At 43.8% G+C, this 16819-nt stretch overlaps 1 pseudogene; it reads left to right on the top strand.

The window, feature by feature from the left end:
• Window positions 1-5449: 5449 nt before the first annotated feature.
• Window positions 5450-10966, top strand: LOC140852540 (uncharacterized; annotated as a pseudogene).
• Window positions 10967-16819: the final 5853 nt, after the last annotated feature.

The raw sequence follows: 16819 nt of genomic DNA, 5'->3' as shown, positions 1-16819 counted from the left end.
TATTTTTAACGATGATGAAAATATTTGTATCGTAAATAATTCCGTCACAAAATATTTTTTTCTTATAGTGGACACTTGAAATGTATCAAATGGACTTAATCGTCACCTACAAGATCGTTACCTTCAACTATATTTTCTCTTTTCTAAGTGCTAATTTAGCCTAAGGCTACCCTATAAGACTGCGCCCCCTGGGTCCTAGCATTTGAACTAGCCTTTTCTTTTTCTCCCCCCTCCCAAACCTAACACCCCCATAATTAGGGGTGAAAAAATATGATCCGACTTGCCAACTCGACTTGCATTCGATCCATCATAAGCAGGTTTGAATTTAGATTAAATAAATTTATGTCGTAAATGGATCGACTTGTTTAACCCATTTATTAAATGGATCGGATTTGGATTTAAAGTTTTCAATCTATCCAACCTATTTAACCTATTTAAGATTTTTATTTATTTGAGCCTGTGGTCCTGTAGTCTTTTGGTCCCATTTAAAATTTTTATTTATTAAGCGCATACATTTATTTCCCCCAAATTCACCCCCCACATGTTTATTTCCCTAATTTCCTCACTCCAATGGACTTCAACAACCCCGCCACCCTCAAAACCCTCTCCCAGTGGTTTCTCCAGTCCCTTTTCCCCGACCCCGAACCTCGATGCCGCATAGAGCCATTGAGTTAGCATTCGGGTAGACTTCTCCAACCAGTTCAAGGGCAGTGACTCGATCGCTGAGGTTTCGAAGCCAGCATTCTATCTCCGCCCACTCTTGGATCTGTAGGAGGATGGCGGTCGGCGACACCGAGTGGTCGGATCAGATCAGCCGCACTCTCGAAGAAGTCGAGCGAGGAGATGGGCGGAGGGAAGGGGATGAGGCATTGGAGAGGGAGATCAAGGGGGCTTGTGCTAGGGTTTAGGGCATCAAGGGGGAGGCCGAGGTGCTCCTCGATGGCATCCACGAAAGGGGAGGGAAAGGGGAAGAGAGCATGGTGGCGACCATGGCCCTCCTCCACCTATTCCTCCTCCTTACGGTGACGCTTCAAGGCCCTTGCCTCCTTCCGATTGTCGACGATGGAGAGCCAATCCGGAGATCGAGAAGCGGCCATGAGCTCCGATCAAGAGGAAGGGCGAGTCAGTGAGATCATGGCCAGTCGAGCTAGGGTGAAGGGGCGGCTGGGCTGAGATGTGACAACCGACGAGGGTAGAGCCACAAGGAAGATAAACAGGTTTTTATTTATTTTTTTAATGGGTTATAACTTATAAATGGGTCGATGGTTATAACTTATAAATGGGTTGAGTTTTTTTTTTTAATGAATTATATAAATGGATTGTAAATAGGTCGGATTAGGTGACCTGTTTATTAAGTAGGTCGGATTTAGATTTTAAAATCTGATGTGTTTAGATAATAGTTTGGGTTTGGATTTAATATTTTTTGACTCAACCCATTTATGACCTAATCCATTTAGATTCGATCCAATCCGATTGCCACCCCTACTTGCCACACCCCCATCCCCCACACCCCCCTCCTCCCCCACACATGCATGCACTCGTGCATACACAGCCTACTCGCTCCTCCTTTCTCTCTCCCATTACCACTTGTCAGCACATTCATTCCACCTCATTACTCTACTTTTGACATATACTCTTATTTATTTTCTCTCTATATTTAGTAGGTCAACATATATTCATATTTAGCATGCACGCTTATTTTTTATTTCTCTTTGTTTAGTAATTCTACTTTTGGTTCTTTGGCCTTACTGAGTATGTAATCAAGATGTTTCTTTTTTTTGTAATTACTGTAATAGCTGGCCTTATAATCTACAAATACTTCTATTGAAGATCAATAAAATTAAGGTGTGAAAATCAAAAATTATCCTCAATAAAGAAATTATCATTGATATGGTATCACAGTCCTGAAGCTCCAACGAGCATCCCTTCTTTTTCTTCCTTCAGTGCTCTCTCATGGCCACCAACTCATCTATCTCCACCTCCTTCAATTCCTCTTCTCCTCCACCAATCAAAACAACCCCTCTCACCTTTCCATCTGCATAGCATTTTCTATCCATCAAGTTGAATACATCAAATTTTTTTGATCTGGAGAAAGCAAATTACTCCCTTCTTAAAAGGTCAAGGCTTGTTTGGGTTCCTCGATGGTTCTCACCCATAGCCCACCGATCCTATTGCCGCTGCTGTTTGGCAACAACAAGATGTCCAACTCGTAAGTCTTCTCATTGCTTCATTATCTGAAGATTTGGTTCTTCTTCTTCTTGACAAAGAGATCAGAGTGCTGGAGCACTCTTCATGAAGCCTTTGGTTCAGTATCTCCTACCTAACTCATGTCTCTACATCTGGAGTTGCAGAATCTTCGTTAAAAATCAGATGAGATCGTCACCTCTCTGCTCCGACATGCAAAAGCTGTAGCTGATGAACTTGCTGCATCTGATAATGCCCTCAAGCCTACTGAATTTAATCTACATGTGCTGCATGCTCTATGTGATGATCTACAAGATGCGGTCCTTGATATTCTCAATCCACATACTCCTCTGACATATACTGAACTTCATAGGCTATTACTTAGCCATGAAAGCATGCGGGCATTCAAAAAATTAACTATTGCTGATAATACTCATTCTACCAATCCTATCACTAATATCGCTCAACGGTCCCCCCCATTCTTCTAGTGACCCTAGGCCCTCTATTGGCCGTAGCTTTAATCGAGGTCGTGGGGGGCGTGGCAAGTTTGGTCGAGATCATGGTCGTTTTGGTTCACCTGATGATCATGGTTCTCAATGGTACTTCTTTTGCAATCGTAACAACCACTCTAATGCCACATGCTTCTATCATCCTCAGCAGCCCTATCCATATTCACCACAACCCAACACAAATTTCTCATATTCACCATACCCAAATCCAAATTCATCTCACCATCACCCTAATTCGCCACTTCTCCCTATCCCTCACCCATCCACCGCCCTCACCTGGTATCCTGATACAGGAGCATCTCACCATGTTACTCCTGACATTCATTCTATGTCCTCCTATGCTGAGTACACTGGTCCTGATCAGGTGCATGTAGGCAATGGTAAGGGATTACATATATTACATATTAGTCATGGTTTTTTTTTTCCTCCTCACTCTTCTCTTTCTTTTCAATTATCTAACATCTTACATGTTCCCTCTATTTCTAAAAATTTACTTTCCGTACAACAGTTTGCAAAAGATAATAATGTCTTTTTTGAATTTCACCCATATCATTTTCTTGTGAAGGATCGAACCACCAAGACCACAGTATTATCCGGTCTGAGTGAAGGAGGATTATACACTCTCCATTCTAGTCCTTCTTCTTTGTCTGCATCTGTTCACATGGCCGAGAGCACTGCTCGTGATGGCTGGCACAATCATTTGGGCCATTCTCATTAGCGCTTGCTTTGCTCCATGGTGAAGATCAATAATCTCCCCTACAAGTCTACATATCTTCTTCCTCTTTGTCCCTCGTGTCAGTTAGGCAAGTCCAGTAAGTTGCATTCTGTCCCATCGTCGTAGTCAATTTTCATTAGACCTTATTTATAGTGATGTTTGAGGTCCTTCTCCTACTCCATCTTTGTTAGGACACCGCTACTATATAATTTTTGTTGATGACCACAGTAAATATATTTGGTTCTATCTATTAATACGCAAATCTGATGTGTTCTCTATTTTCTTATAATTTTAAACTTTGGTTGAACGATATTTTTTTCGTACTATTAAATCAATCCAAACTGACTGGAGAGGAGAGTTTCGCTCTCTTCTTCAATTTTTTAGTAAAATTGGCATTACCCATCGTATCGCAGCTCCCCACACCCACAAGCAGCAAGAGGCTGTTGAACATCGTCACCATCATATTACAAAAATCGATCTGTCTCTTCTTGCTCATACATCTGTACCCATGTTGTACTGACACTATACTTTTCAAATGGCTATATTTCTCATTAATAGGATGCCATCTAAAGTCTCTAATGGTGTGTCTCCCTTCGAACTCATTTACAATAAACCACCATCCTTTATCTTTCTACGAATTTTTGGATGTCTATGCTTTTTCTTTCTTCGTCCTTACAATCATCATAAAATAGAGTATCGCTCTCAATCATGTGTGTTTCTCGGCTATAGTCCCTCTCATAGTGCCTATCGATGTCTTGATGTGAAAATAAATCGTACATATATCGCTAAGCATGTTCGCTTTGATGAATCTATCTTTCTTTTTCAATCTCAATCTTCATTGGATTGTCCACCACCACCATCTCCTTCTTCCCTGCCATAGGGTGTTACATCACTTCGACTTCTACAAGAGACCAACCCTCCACCATCCATTCCTCCATCTTCTTTGCCCCATTTGTCCACCTCACCATTGGTTGCATCTCCCATGTCTCGGTCTGCCCCAGTACCTCCTCCCATGACCGTTCTCCCTCCCAACCCCTTTAGTACTACAGACTCTATATCTGTTCGGACCAGATTACTTACTGACCTCTATTACAATCCCTTATCCGCAAAACCCTCCCTTCCCACATCTTCCCCCATGACAAGTTTCCAGCAAGACACAACCTCCTCTAAACAACCTACCCAACCCACCCGTACACATTTCATGGTGCTTCGACTCTGTCCCAACCAACCATTCACCCTCACTAGTACTATCCTCACCATAGAACCTACTTGTTATACTCAGGCATTTAAATACTCTGTGTGGCATGCTGCAATGACTGAAGAGTTTAATACTTTAATTCGTAATGGTACGTGATCTCTTGTTCCACATTCATCTCAACAAAAAAATTTGGTTGGATGTAAATGGGTGTACAGGATCAAGAGAAAGGCTGATGGCTCTCTCGAGCACTATAAAGTGCGCCTAGTTGCAAAAGGATTTCACTAGCAGCTTGATCTTGACTACAATAAGACATTCAGCCTGGTTATCAAATCTACCACCATTCGGACTGTTCTAAGTATTGCCATCTCTCAAGATTGGTTCATTAAGCAATTAGATGTTCATAATGCTTTTCTGCATAGCAATCTGATAGAGAAAGTCTACATGTCACAACCTCCAGGATTTGAGGATCGTGACCATTCAGATTATGTCTATCATCTCCACAAATCTCTATATGGGTTAAAACAAGCACCCCATGCCTGGTTTCACCATCTCTCCCAGTTTCTTCTCAGACTAGGATTTGTTGCCAGCAAGACTGATCCTTCATTATTTATTTTGAGGACGAACTCTCATGTCCTCTATGTGCTCATCTATGTTGATGATATTTTGATAACTAGCAATGACTCCAGTCAGGTCTCTCTACTTTTTCATCAGCTTGCTATAGAATTTTTCATTAAGGATCTTGGTGATCTTCATTTTTTCTTAAGAATTGAGGCTGTTCAAAACTCTACCGGATTATTATTATCTTAAACCCGCTATATTAGAGATCTTCTTTCAAAAGCAGGCATGGTTGATTGTAAACCTGTTCAGACCCCAATGACCATGACACAGGGTTCTGATTCAGGAGGTGCTCCTTATCCAAACCTACACAGTATCGCTCCATTGTTGGAGCTCTTCAGTATGTTACATTGATACGTCCTGACATTTTCTTTGCAGTGAATAAAATATGTCAGTTTATGCAGTCTCCTAGTTCTGATCACTGGGTTATGGTCAAGTGCATCTTACGGTACCTTCAAGCTCATGAGTTACAAATTCAGAGATCAACCTCTCACTCTCTTCAAGCCTTCTCTGATAGAGATTGGGTAGGTAGTGGGACTGATAGGCGTTCCACTGGAGGCTATGTAATTTTTCTTGACCCCAACCTTATTTCATGAGTATCTCGTAAACAGAAGACAGTTGCTCGATCATCCACAAAATCTGAATACAAGGCCTTAGCAGATGCATCAGCTGAACTAATCTGGCTTGAGTCATTGTTTCAAGAACTTGTCTATCCCTTACATGGCCCCCCTATTCTATGGTGTGACAACATTGGGGCCACTTATCTCTCGGCCAATCCTATTTTCCATGCTCGCATGAAGCATGTAAAAATTGATTTTCATTTTGTTCGTGAGCGTATTGCACGACATCAACTATCTGTTCAATTCATCTCCATCCAAGATCAGCTTACCGATATTCTCATCATGCCCTTGGGTACCTCATGTTTTAGGTTCCTAAGGGACAAGTTGAAGATTCGTGATCCTGACTCTTCATCTTGAGAGGATGTGTCAGCACATATTCATTCCACCTCATCGCTCTACTTTTGGCATACACTCTTATTTATTTTCTCTTTATGTTTAGCAAGTCAATATATATTTATATTTAGTCTGCACGCCTATTTTTTGTTTCTCTTTATTTAGCAATTCTACTTTTGGTTCTTTGGTCTTACTGAGTATGTAATCAAGATATTTTTTTTTCTTTTAATTGCTGTAATAGCTGGCCTTATAATCTATAAATATTTTTATTAAAAATTAATAAAATTAAGATGTGAAAATTAAAAATTATTTTCAATAAAAAAATTATCATTGACACCGCTGGATCCCAAGCCCTCCCCCCTCCCCTCTCACCATATCCTATGTTCTCTTTCATCTCTCTTCCATCCTTTCCTCTCTTTGTTCTTCTCTACGGCCCCCTTCCGTCCAAATGCTCATTCACTTCTTCCCCTCTACGTACTGATCATAGCCTCCTGTTTCTGTAGAATTTGTTGGTCTAATATATATATATATATATATATATATAGCTGTGGCCATTATCCATGGCTGATATGTTCTGGAACATGAAGCAGAAGAAGAAGAAGAAGAAGAAGAAGAAGAAGAGTGGGCTGGAGATGGCCATCTGGTCAGCCAAAACCGCCTTCCTCCTGATAGGCTTCGCCTCCACCGTCGTGTTCGCCAGCCTCGCTGTTGCCCCCTCTTTGGGCCTCCTACTCTCCTCCCAACGCACCCTCTGGATCGCCGGCCAGCTCATCATCATCGCCATCTGGAAACTCTCCGATGCCAAGCCCCATGGCGACCAGCCCCACCGCCCCAAGGTCTCCGTCGCCCCTCCTCCCGACTCGTCGGAGACCTGGTACGACGTCCCTTCCTCCCCAACCTCCTTGTTAAGATTTGATGTCTCGAGATTCAGCCCACATTGATCCCACAGTAAGGTTCGAGCAAAAAATGGAGTCCAACGAGACCAAGATCATCCGAAACGGAGCTCGGATGAAGGAGATACGAGCTTTTGAAATCGATACGAGACTCGAGGCGGCGGAGGACCGCCGACGGGCAGCAGCGGCACGGCCGCAGGCGGCGGCGCGCGGGATGCGCGACCCAAGCAGGTGGGCGGCCCAGTCGGGCGCGCGGCCCAGGCGGGCGTGCGGCCCAACCCCGCGCGGGCCCGCACGCAGGCGCGGCCCAGGCCCAGGCGGCCTGCCTGGCCCTGTTCTTCGGTTCACCATGGACCGGATGGTCCACGGGTGGGCCTGTGGATCGCACATGTGTTTTCCACACGTTTCTCACGGTCCACGATACTATTCTGTGGACCGGAGCGCGATCGGAGGGCCCAGGTGACTCTCGGTCTTGATCCGACGGTCTGGGACGTGATTTGAATTGATTAAAGACTCCTAAACCTAATCTAAACCATGTTTAAGCCCTTTAAAAGCCCTGTGAGGCAACAGAGAAGGATGGGGTTTGGTTTTGCACTGTCGACGCCGCACGGAACCAAGAAAGAAGCACGTGTTGCTGTGAGAGAAGGAGCAGGGCTCCTGGACAGTGGTCACCAGGCACTTCAAGGGTTCAGGAGGTCTTCAGAGAGAGAGAGAGCTTTTGTGAGGGAAACTTCTAGTGAGAGAGAATTGGGTATACAAGGGTTGAGGGTGAGGTCTCCTCTTGTAAAATTTCTTTTTCATAGTGAAGTTTGCATGTCCCGTAGAGGCGAGCCCTTTTGTGGCTGATCCACGTATTTTGATTATTTTTCTTTTGTTTTGTTTCTTCTTTCTTCCTGCTGCATCGCGTGGTACTGAAAGGATCTTGGGAGGTGATGTCCTGGCCAGACATCCATCCAATAAGTAGTATCAGAGTAAGGCGGTACAAGGACGCAGACTGCAGTGGTGGTGAGCAAGACTGAAGATGGAGAAGACAGAAACAATCAAGATGGAGATCAATAAGTTCGATGGTAAGAGCAATTTCTCCTTGTGGCAGGCAAAGGTGAAGGACGTGCTCATCCAATAGGGATTGATCGATGCTCTCTTGTGCGATGAGAAGCCGACCACCATAGAGGTGCGGGATTGAAAACGGCTACAGATGCAGGCGGTGAGTACCATCCGCATGTACCTGACAGATGAGGTGGTGATCCATGTGCTGAGCGAGACTTCCCCGACGATGCTGTGGTCGAAGCTCGAGGAGTTGTACATGGCGAAATCTCTCACCAACACATTTTTTCTCTGGAGGCAGTTTTACCAACTGTGGATGACTGAGGGACAGAGCATGCAAGAGTATTTGAGCCACTTCTAGAAAATCCTCACCGATCTCCTCAGCATTGGCGAGAACGTTGAGGAGAAGACTAGGGCGCTGGTTTTGCTGGCGTCACTTCTTCCTTCGTACGAGTCCTTGGTGACTGCTCTTCTAGTGGGGAAGAGCACTATCAAGATGGACAAGGTCACCGCGACGATACTCCAGAATGAGGTTCTCAGGAGGGAGAATCCAGCTTCGAGCTCAGGTGGCGGTAGCTCTGCTTTGGTGGCTTCTGGAGGAGCAGGAGGCGGTAGATGGAGCAACAGGAGATCGCAACGAGGGCGGTCCAAGTCCAAGAGGGACTTGAGCAAAACCAGGTGTTACCGGTGCGAGGAGTTAGGGCATCTAGCTAGAGATTGCCCTCAACTCAAAAATCGGACGGTGGCTGCTGTAGCGACGGCCGGCAGCGATTTAGATGGAGATATCCTGGAGATATCTGACGAGGTATCTACTTCTTCCCAGCAGTGGATATTAGATTCTGCATGCCCCTATCATGTATGTTGCAGAGAGTAGTTTGACTCTCTGGAGAACAGTGAGGGTACTGTATATTTGTCGGATGGATCGAGCTGTGCGATCAGAGGCATTGGGGTAGTCAGCTGGAAGACACATGACGGTGTAGTGAGGAGATTGGGGGAGGTCCGATACATATCCAATTTCAGACGGAATCTTATCTCACTTAGCAGACTGGATTCGAGAGGCTACAGGACGGTAGCTGGTGGAGGAATCCTGAGGGTGCTACGTGGCAATAGGATTGTGCTGGAGGGGAAGAAGGGGAGCAGAGGACATTATTACCTGGCGGGGAGCCCAGTACGAGGTGGAGCTTCGGGAGTCAGGTGAAGCCCAGAGCGAGGTGGAGCTCCAGGAGGTGGATCGGGCACGAGACAGGAGACTCGGGAGGACGAAAAGCGACGTCGCAAGGTGAGATTCCTATTACCGCAGGACGATGCCCCGAGCAAGTCTCAGGTCAGGAGGAGCACAGCATACGACGGAGATGGGATCGAGCAGCCTGGCTCGACTCCCATGTTTGCCTATCCATGATCAGCAGGCGATTGCCCCAAGGCATGGGGACGAGGAGATCCAGAAGCTCTCGGAGTTTGGAGGAGGCTGAATATCGAGTCGAGGTGGAGATTGTTAGGATTTGATGCCTCGAGATTCAGCCCATATTGATCCCACAGTGAGGTTCGCGGTGAAAAATGAAGTCCAACGAGACCAAGATCACTCAAAACGGAGCTCGGATGAAGGAGATACGAGCTTTTGAAGTCGGCACGAGACTCGAGGTGATGGAGGACCGCCGGCGGCCGGCGGCGCGCGGGACGCGCGACCCAGGCGGGCGGGCGGCCCAGTCAGGTGGGCGTGCAGCCCAGCACCGCGTGGGCCCGCGTGCAGGTGCGGCCCAGGCCCGCGCACGCAGGCCGGCCCAGGCCCAGGCGGCCTGCCTGGCCCTATTCTCCGGTCCACCATGGATCGGACGGTCCACGGGTGGGCCTGTGGACCGCGTATGCATTTTCCACGCATTTCTTACGGTCCACAGCACTATTCCGTGGATCGGAGCACGATCGGAGGGCCCAGGTGACTCTCGATCTTGGTCTGACAGTTTAGGACGTGATTTGGGTTGATTAAGGACTCCTAAACCTAATCTAAACCATGTTTAAATCCTTTAAAAGCCCTGTGAGGCAACAGAGAAGGGTGGGGTTTGGTTTTGCACTGTGGACGCTGCACGAAACTGAGGAAAAAGCGTGTGTTGCTGTGAAAGAAGGAGCAGGGCTCCTGGACAGCGGTCGCCAGGCACTTTAGGGGTTCAGGGGGTCTTCCAAGAGAGAGAGCTTTTGTGAAGGGAACTTCTAGTGAGAGAGAATTGGGTGTACAAGGATTGAGGATGAGGTCTCCTCTTGTAAATTTTTTTTTTCATAGTAAAGTTTGCATGCCCCATGGAGACGAACCCTTTTATGGCTGATCCACGTATTTTGATTGTTTTTTCTTTTGTTTTGTTTCTTCTTTCTTCCTGCTGCATCGCATGGTACTGAAACGATCTTGGAAGATGGTGTCCTGATCAGACATCCATCCAACACTCCTCCACCATCAGTTCACGCGGACACGTCGGTCCACCAGAGACGTCCGTCATGGAGGAGGCGGCGTCCAGCCGTGATGATGGAAACAACTATTCGATGGACGCGATGTGGAGGGCGGGTGGTCAGCGGCAAAGCTGCTGGTGTTGAGGAAGAAGGGCACGTGGGAGAGCCGGCAGAACATGGAGGTCGGGGCAGAGGAAGCGGCGGCCAGGCGGGATCAGATGAGCAAGTCGAAGACGTTCGAGGAAAAGGGGGAGGGGTGGAGCAGGAGGAACGTGCCGGTGGTGGGACAAGACCTGCTGTGCTGTTCCTGCGCGGCGAGACACTCATCAAGAAGCACCGCGACCATCTCCGGCTCGGCTCGGCTCAGCAACAAGAGTCGGAGCAGCGCCCGCCATTTTTTGGAAAGGCTTCACCATATATAGCTGCTGGTAAATTCGAATAATCTCCTCCTTTCCTCCTAATCCTCACCTCTATCAAAATATCCAAAAAAAAAAAAAAAATCTTTGTTCTACATATCGATTACTACAACGTACATATTAACTTTTAGTAAATTTCAATTAGAGAGTAACAAAATCTCGATCATAAAGCAATTTTTATAGTCAAACTTTGGGCTAAGAGAACTCTTTCTCTTCTCTTTGTTGTCGCGGATTTTGACGGTAAAGCTACAGAATAAATTGGATATATTCTGGTTGTGTCATCTGCAATAATGCTGTTGGTTTTATGTTTTTTTCGGGATGTTATGAAAGTTTTGATTGCTTTGATCAGCGGAGATCAAATTAAAGAGAAAGTGTACTCCTCTTATCTTCTTCTCTTAATTTTGACTGCCTTTCAAATGTTGTCATCTGCTCTGAGATTATTGGACTTTAAATTTTTAAGAAAAGTACGTATGTGCCAGCGTTTGGATATCTCTAAGATTCTTCATGGCTTGGTGGTGGACTGGGTGTACGATTGTTGGGAGGGTACGATTCTTCATGGCTTCGCCTTCCGCTTTTCTTCCTTATGTTTCAATATTAAAGCTAGCTTAATAACTTCCTTAATTGCAAGGTTGAGGTGTTAATATGCTCTATTTAGTGCATATATGCAGATGTGTTTGTGGATATGGCAGCGGCAATCACAATTTTAAGAGGCGTGCAACTATATAAATGCTTTCTATGATAATTAATGTTCTCTCCGTGATCCAAACGATGTGCCTCTTTTTCTCATATTTTCAGCTTTTAGTTCAAGTCATATCATATAAAATAAAAAAACTTAATCAATTAAGTATTCTACTAAGATAACACACACACACACATATATATATATATATAGGTCTCACACATCAAAGACTTTGCAAATTATTTTCTTCCATCTATAATAGATATTGCTGGAGCACAGTTTTTAAGTATTATTTTTATGTACTGAAATGGCAACATGTGATTGGCTACCCAAAAAAAAATGTTCCATGAGGACAAAGCATTAAATAAAGAATATTCACAAAATTAAGCTACCTACACATGTGGAACTTAGCACAAGAGATGCATGTGACATATTTAACAGAAACAAACATGCGATAAACGGCTGTGCTTTCACTGATAAATGAAAGTTAGAAAATTTGGCTATGAGATATCTTTTGTTTATGAGAATTGATTAGTAAACTCATTCCATTGTTTGATGTATGGAATTTGTTAAAACTTTTCATGGTGAGATGAAAATATCAATTAATTCCACAATGTAATTAATGTTGTAGTTTTTCCTAGGTCGTAAATAAAATATGGAACAAAATTGGTGGCAATTCAACATATTGCATCTTTAATTTATGCTATTTATATATGTACATATGGTGAGTGCTACTTGTCCGCTGTAAATATGATTAGATGTTTGAAAGGGAAGAAGAATTCGTCGGGAGGGCAATTGTCTCATGAAATGACAGTGCAAACAAATTTTGCTTAACCTGGGTTAGAAAACTCTATGTAACATTTGAAACTTATGCTATTATAGAAAAAGAGAAGAAAAGCGCGCTTGCCTAGCAGCAAGGGCATTCGCTCATAATACAGTACGTAAGAGGGACTTGGAGAAGTTACGAAATCTGTGTGAATATGGCAGTGCTCGGAAAAGTCCGGCTATATATTTATTTCGCGGTAGTACAAATTTATAATGTGATCAGTTATCAAATAATTAGTAGCTTGAAAATCAATTTAAAAAAAAAAAATCATGTGGTTAATCTTTTAACAAGTGATATATGGTTGACCCTTTACATCCATATTGCCATATTCTGTGTTCACCTTCAGTTCGCAAGACAAGATCATGCACATACAATTTGACGTGGAGAGAAATTCTTTTCTCGGCTAAACCCAAGACTTAAGAAACCTTAGTCCGGACTGATCCTGGCTTAAGCCGATCCGAGGTATTTTCGAGATCGATCAAATCAAATGATAATAGGAAAGGCTTGTACATGATATAGTTGTCTGATTTATATCAAGCCAAAGAAGCAATGGGATCCATGTGATAACTTGCTTTGAGCAGATAAAAGAAAGAGATAGAGATGTACTTCTCCAAATAAGATATGGTGCAACAAACATATCTCCCTGATAAGGCAAGCCTAACAATTCAATACTCCAGATTCTACATGCAACTTCTACCTTCACTTATAAATAGAAGGCCGAGATGGACCCTTGAGGTAGGCAATCACTTCTCTCCTAATACCATACTCCTCCTATGTTTCTTAGTTTTCTAATTTGAGCATCGTAGGATCCCAATTGGAGCCAAATCTGATTATGGACTTGTTTCACAGGTCGAGCCACCACCACCGAGTGCTAGCCTACATCTCTTCTCTAGCCAACTCAGCATCAACTAAAAGACTGGCGGTAATAAATTGATGCTAGAGGAAGGACTCAGATCCATTTGTAGGATGGAGCAAGCATTCGATTGCCATGGCACTATGCAAAGGAACCTCATCGTGCCATTCCAATGCTACCACATCAAGGGTGGCTCAAGTCCTTGCTAATTCACATGCACCTTCGCAACAAATGGAGGCACCGCTTCCATCCTCCCAATCGACAATGGAGGTAGATCCCGATTAATGCAACTTACTGATGCAGCAAGTGCAAGTCCAAGCCACTATCATGTAGACAATACAACAGGCTAATAGGACACCTAGGGAAGAGCCCTAACCAGCACCACCTTGGCCTCTGTGCAGCGTAGAGTGGGAGAGATAGAGTCGGCACAGTCGACCTAAAAGCCTTGTGCAAGAAAGAAGACGATCTCCAACCCCATAATCCAAGAGAGATTCCATCCTAGCTAGGTCGATCTCAACGTCGTTCCTCACCTCAGCATTTAGAGGCTTACATTGCCCAGGACACTAATGTGGATCGCAGGCTTTAGTAGATGAACCACTAAATTAAAGCTTTGCGAAACCAAACCCTAGCTCAAAATAGTGAGCTTGGCTTTAATGCCGATCCACCTTTCTACGCAAAGACATGCAGGAAACGATTCCTACTAACTTCAAGATGTCATAGTTGGAGGTTTATGATGGTTCGACTAATCCAATAGACCATCTTGAGAGCTTTAAAACCCTGATGCTCCTACACGGAGCCACAGACGGAATCCTATGCTGAGCTTTTCCTTCTATCTTGTGGAAAACAATATGGTACTGGTAATCTAACTTAAAGCTGAACTCCATCCACTCCTTTTAGCAATTCATCCAATCATTCGTGGTGCATTTCATTAGCAACAGGAGGCAGCACTGTGGGTCAGACTCCTTGGTCAACATCAAGCAAAGGGAAGAAGTTCATTCGAGTCTATGTGAGCCACTTCAATGCAGCCACACTCGAAGGGCACGATCTTGATCAATCGATCGTAATGTCTACCTTAAAGGATAGACTTCCAAATATTAGTTCTTCTTTTCACTCGAGAAGAGGTATTTGAAGGATTTCATCAAGATGCTTGCTTGGACTGAAAGTATGCTAATGTAGAAGAGTCCTATGAGCTGTATGGCACACCAACCAAGGTGAAGATTAAGGAAAGAAGGGAATGGTATGAAGATAGGAGAGGCCAACCAAGGCAAGGAGATCATCGACTATCCAATGATTAAGATCTCCACCTCAGCATCGATGATCATGGACACCACTTGGTCATTGATGATCCAAAACTCCACCTCACAATCGATATCCAAAACCCCACCTCGAAACCGACGGGAGCGAACTCCTCCCTAAGATTGGTGAAACATGTCACCACTGAGAAAATTTAATAATTACGCTCCTCTGAACACCCCTAGGGTGCAAATATTGATGGAGATAAAGGAGGAGCTACCAAGATCAAAGAGGATGCAGACCAAGCCACATCGATGTGAGCCCAACAAAATACTATCTATATCATTGGGATCACAATCATGATACTGAAGAATGCATCCAACTGTAAGATGAGATTGAGAAGTTCATTAGGCATGGGTAGCTAGATAAGTTTCTGAAGTATCAGAGAGAGTGACATGAAAATCCATCGAATCTACCTCATCTCCTTGAACCACCTCGGCAAGAAGAACTTGAGAAAAATCGACTTATCGATATAATAAATACTATCATTTGGGGGTAGGTCGGCAATGCGACGGAAAATAGCTCCCACTAAAAGATAGAAGATCAAAGAAGCAATAACTTTCTTGAAGAAGACACTCAGGGAATTCAGTTCTGCATAATGATGTAGTAGTTGTATCTCTTAATATTGCTTGTTTTGATATACAGCATGTCTTAGTTGATAATGAAAGTTCAGTTGATGTATTATTTTATGATATATTTCTCAAGATGAGATATCTCAGACTGATTAAGGAGACCTGACTCCCATGGTCAGTTTTTCTAGGAATGCTATGCTTGTGAAAGGGGTCATCATGCTACCAGTCATCATGGGTCAGGCACCCTAATGAACCGTGGTGCACCTAAACTTTTTGGTGGTTAGGATCCCTTTGACTTATAATGCCATCCTTAGACGACCAGGACTGAATACGCTCTGAGCCATGGTCTCAATATATCACTTAATAATAAAGTTCCTAACAGAATACAAGATTGGCGAGCTCTGAGGTGACTAAGCCCTAGTGTAACAATGCTACATAACAACCCTCCAAGGAGTTGTGCCACTGGAAGATCTCCCTATTGAAGATTGAATGCCCACAATGAGTTAGTAGACCAACAAGGAGAGCCTGTGGAAGACCTTGTCATAGTTCTCTTTGAAGATGGGAACAAGGAGCAGCAATTTGCATTGGGTCATGCTTAGACAAGGTAACCAAATATCATCTTGTGATCTTTTTGTGAAAAATATAGATGTCTTCTCTTGATCGACCACCGACATACTAGGCATAGATCTCCAGGTGATAGTGCATCGGCTAGATATGGATCCTATATTCCGACCCATCAAGCAAAAGAAGCATAGCTTCACTCTAGAATGGTAGAAAGCAATCACCAAAGAAGTGGATAAGCTTCTCAAAATTGAGTTCATCAGGGAGGTGATGATCTATCCAGACCGACCGACGAGCATGGTCCTTATAAAGAAGGTGAATAAAAAATAATGAATCTGCATAGACTTCATAGATCCAAACAAAGTATGTCCAAAGAATAGCTATCCACTACCGTAGATCAATCAGTTAATAGATGCAACCTTAGGACATGAGCTTCTGACCTTCATAAATACCTTCTTCGGCTACAATGAAATTCATATGGTACCTAAGGATGAGAAGAAAACTATCTTTATTACTGATGAGGTTTGTTTTACTATAAAGTTATGTTTTTTGATTTAAAGAATCAGGTACTATCTATCTGCAATGGTAACCGGATCTTCAAGGATTAAATCGAAAGAAATATTAAAATCTACATGGATGATATATTAGTCAAAAGCCAGACCTCGGATAACCACATCAGTAGGCTCAAGGAAACCTTCACCACCTTTCAAAAGTATCAGTTAAAGTTGAATCCAACCAAATATGCCTTCGAAGTGACCTTAAGAAAACTTCTTGGGTTCATGGTCTCGCAGCGAGGTATCATTTCCAACCCAAAGAAGATCAAAGCTCTATTGAAAATGACCCCTTCGAAGCCGATAAAGGAGGTCAATTCCTCACTACTAAAATAACTACCTCAACCGATTTGTTTTTCAATCAGTTGAGTGGTGTCTCCCCTTCTTTAAGTCCTCAAACAATCGAAGGATTTTCTATGGATCGAGGAATACCAAAAGATATTCGACGAGCTAAAAAGATACCTTAGCTCGCTTGCTCCTCGGCAAACCCAAGCCAAATGAGAAATTTTACCTATACTTAACAG

This window comes from Elaeis guineensis, chromosome 11 (genome assembly GCF_000442705.2).
Source record: "Elaeis guineensis isolate ETL-2024a chromosome 11, EG11, whole genome shotgun sequence".
NCBI classification, from domain to species: domain Eukaryota; kingdom Viridiplantae; phylum Streptophyta; class Magnoliopsida; order Arecales; family Arecaceae; genus Elaeis; species Elaeis guineensis.
Note: the sequence above shows the minus strand (reverse complement) of the source record. Positions and strands in the feature narration are given on the sequence as shown.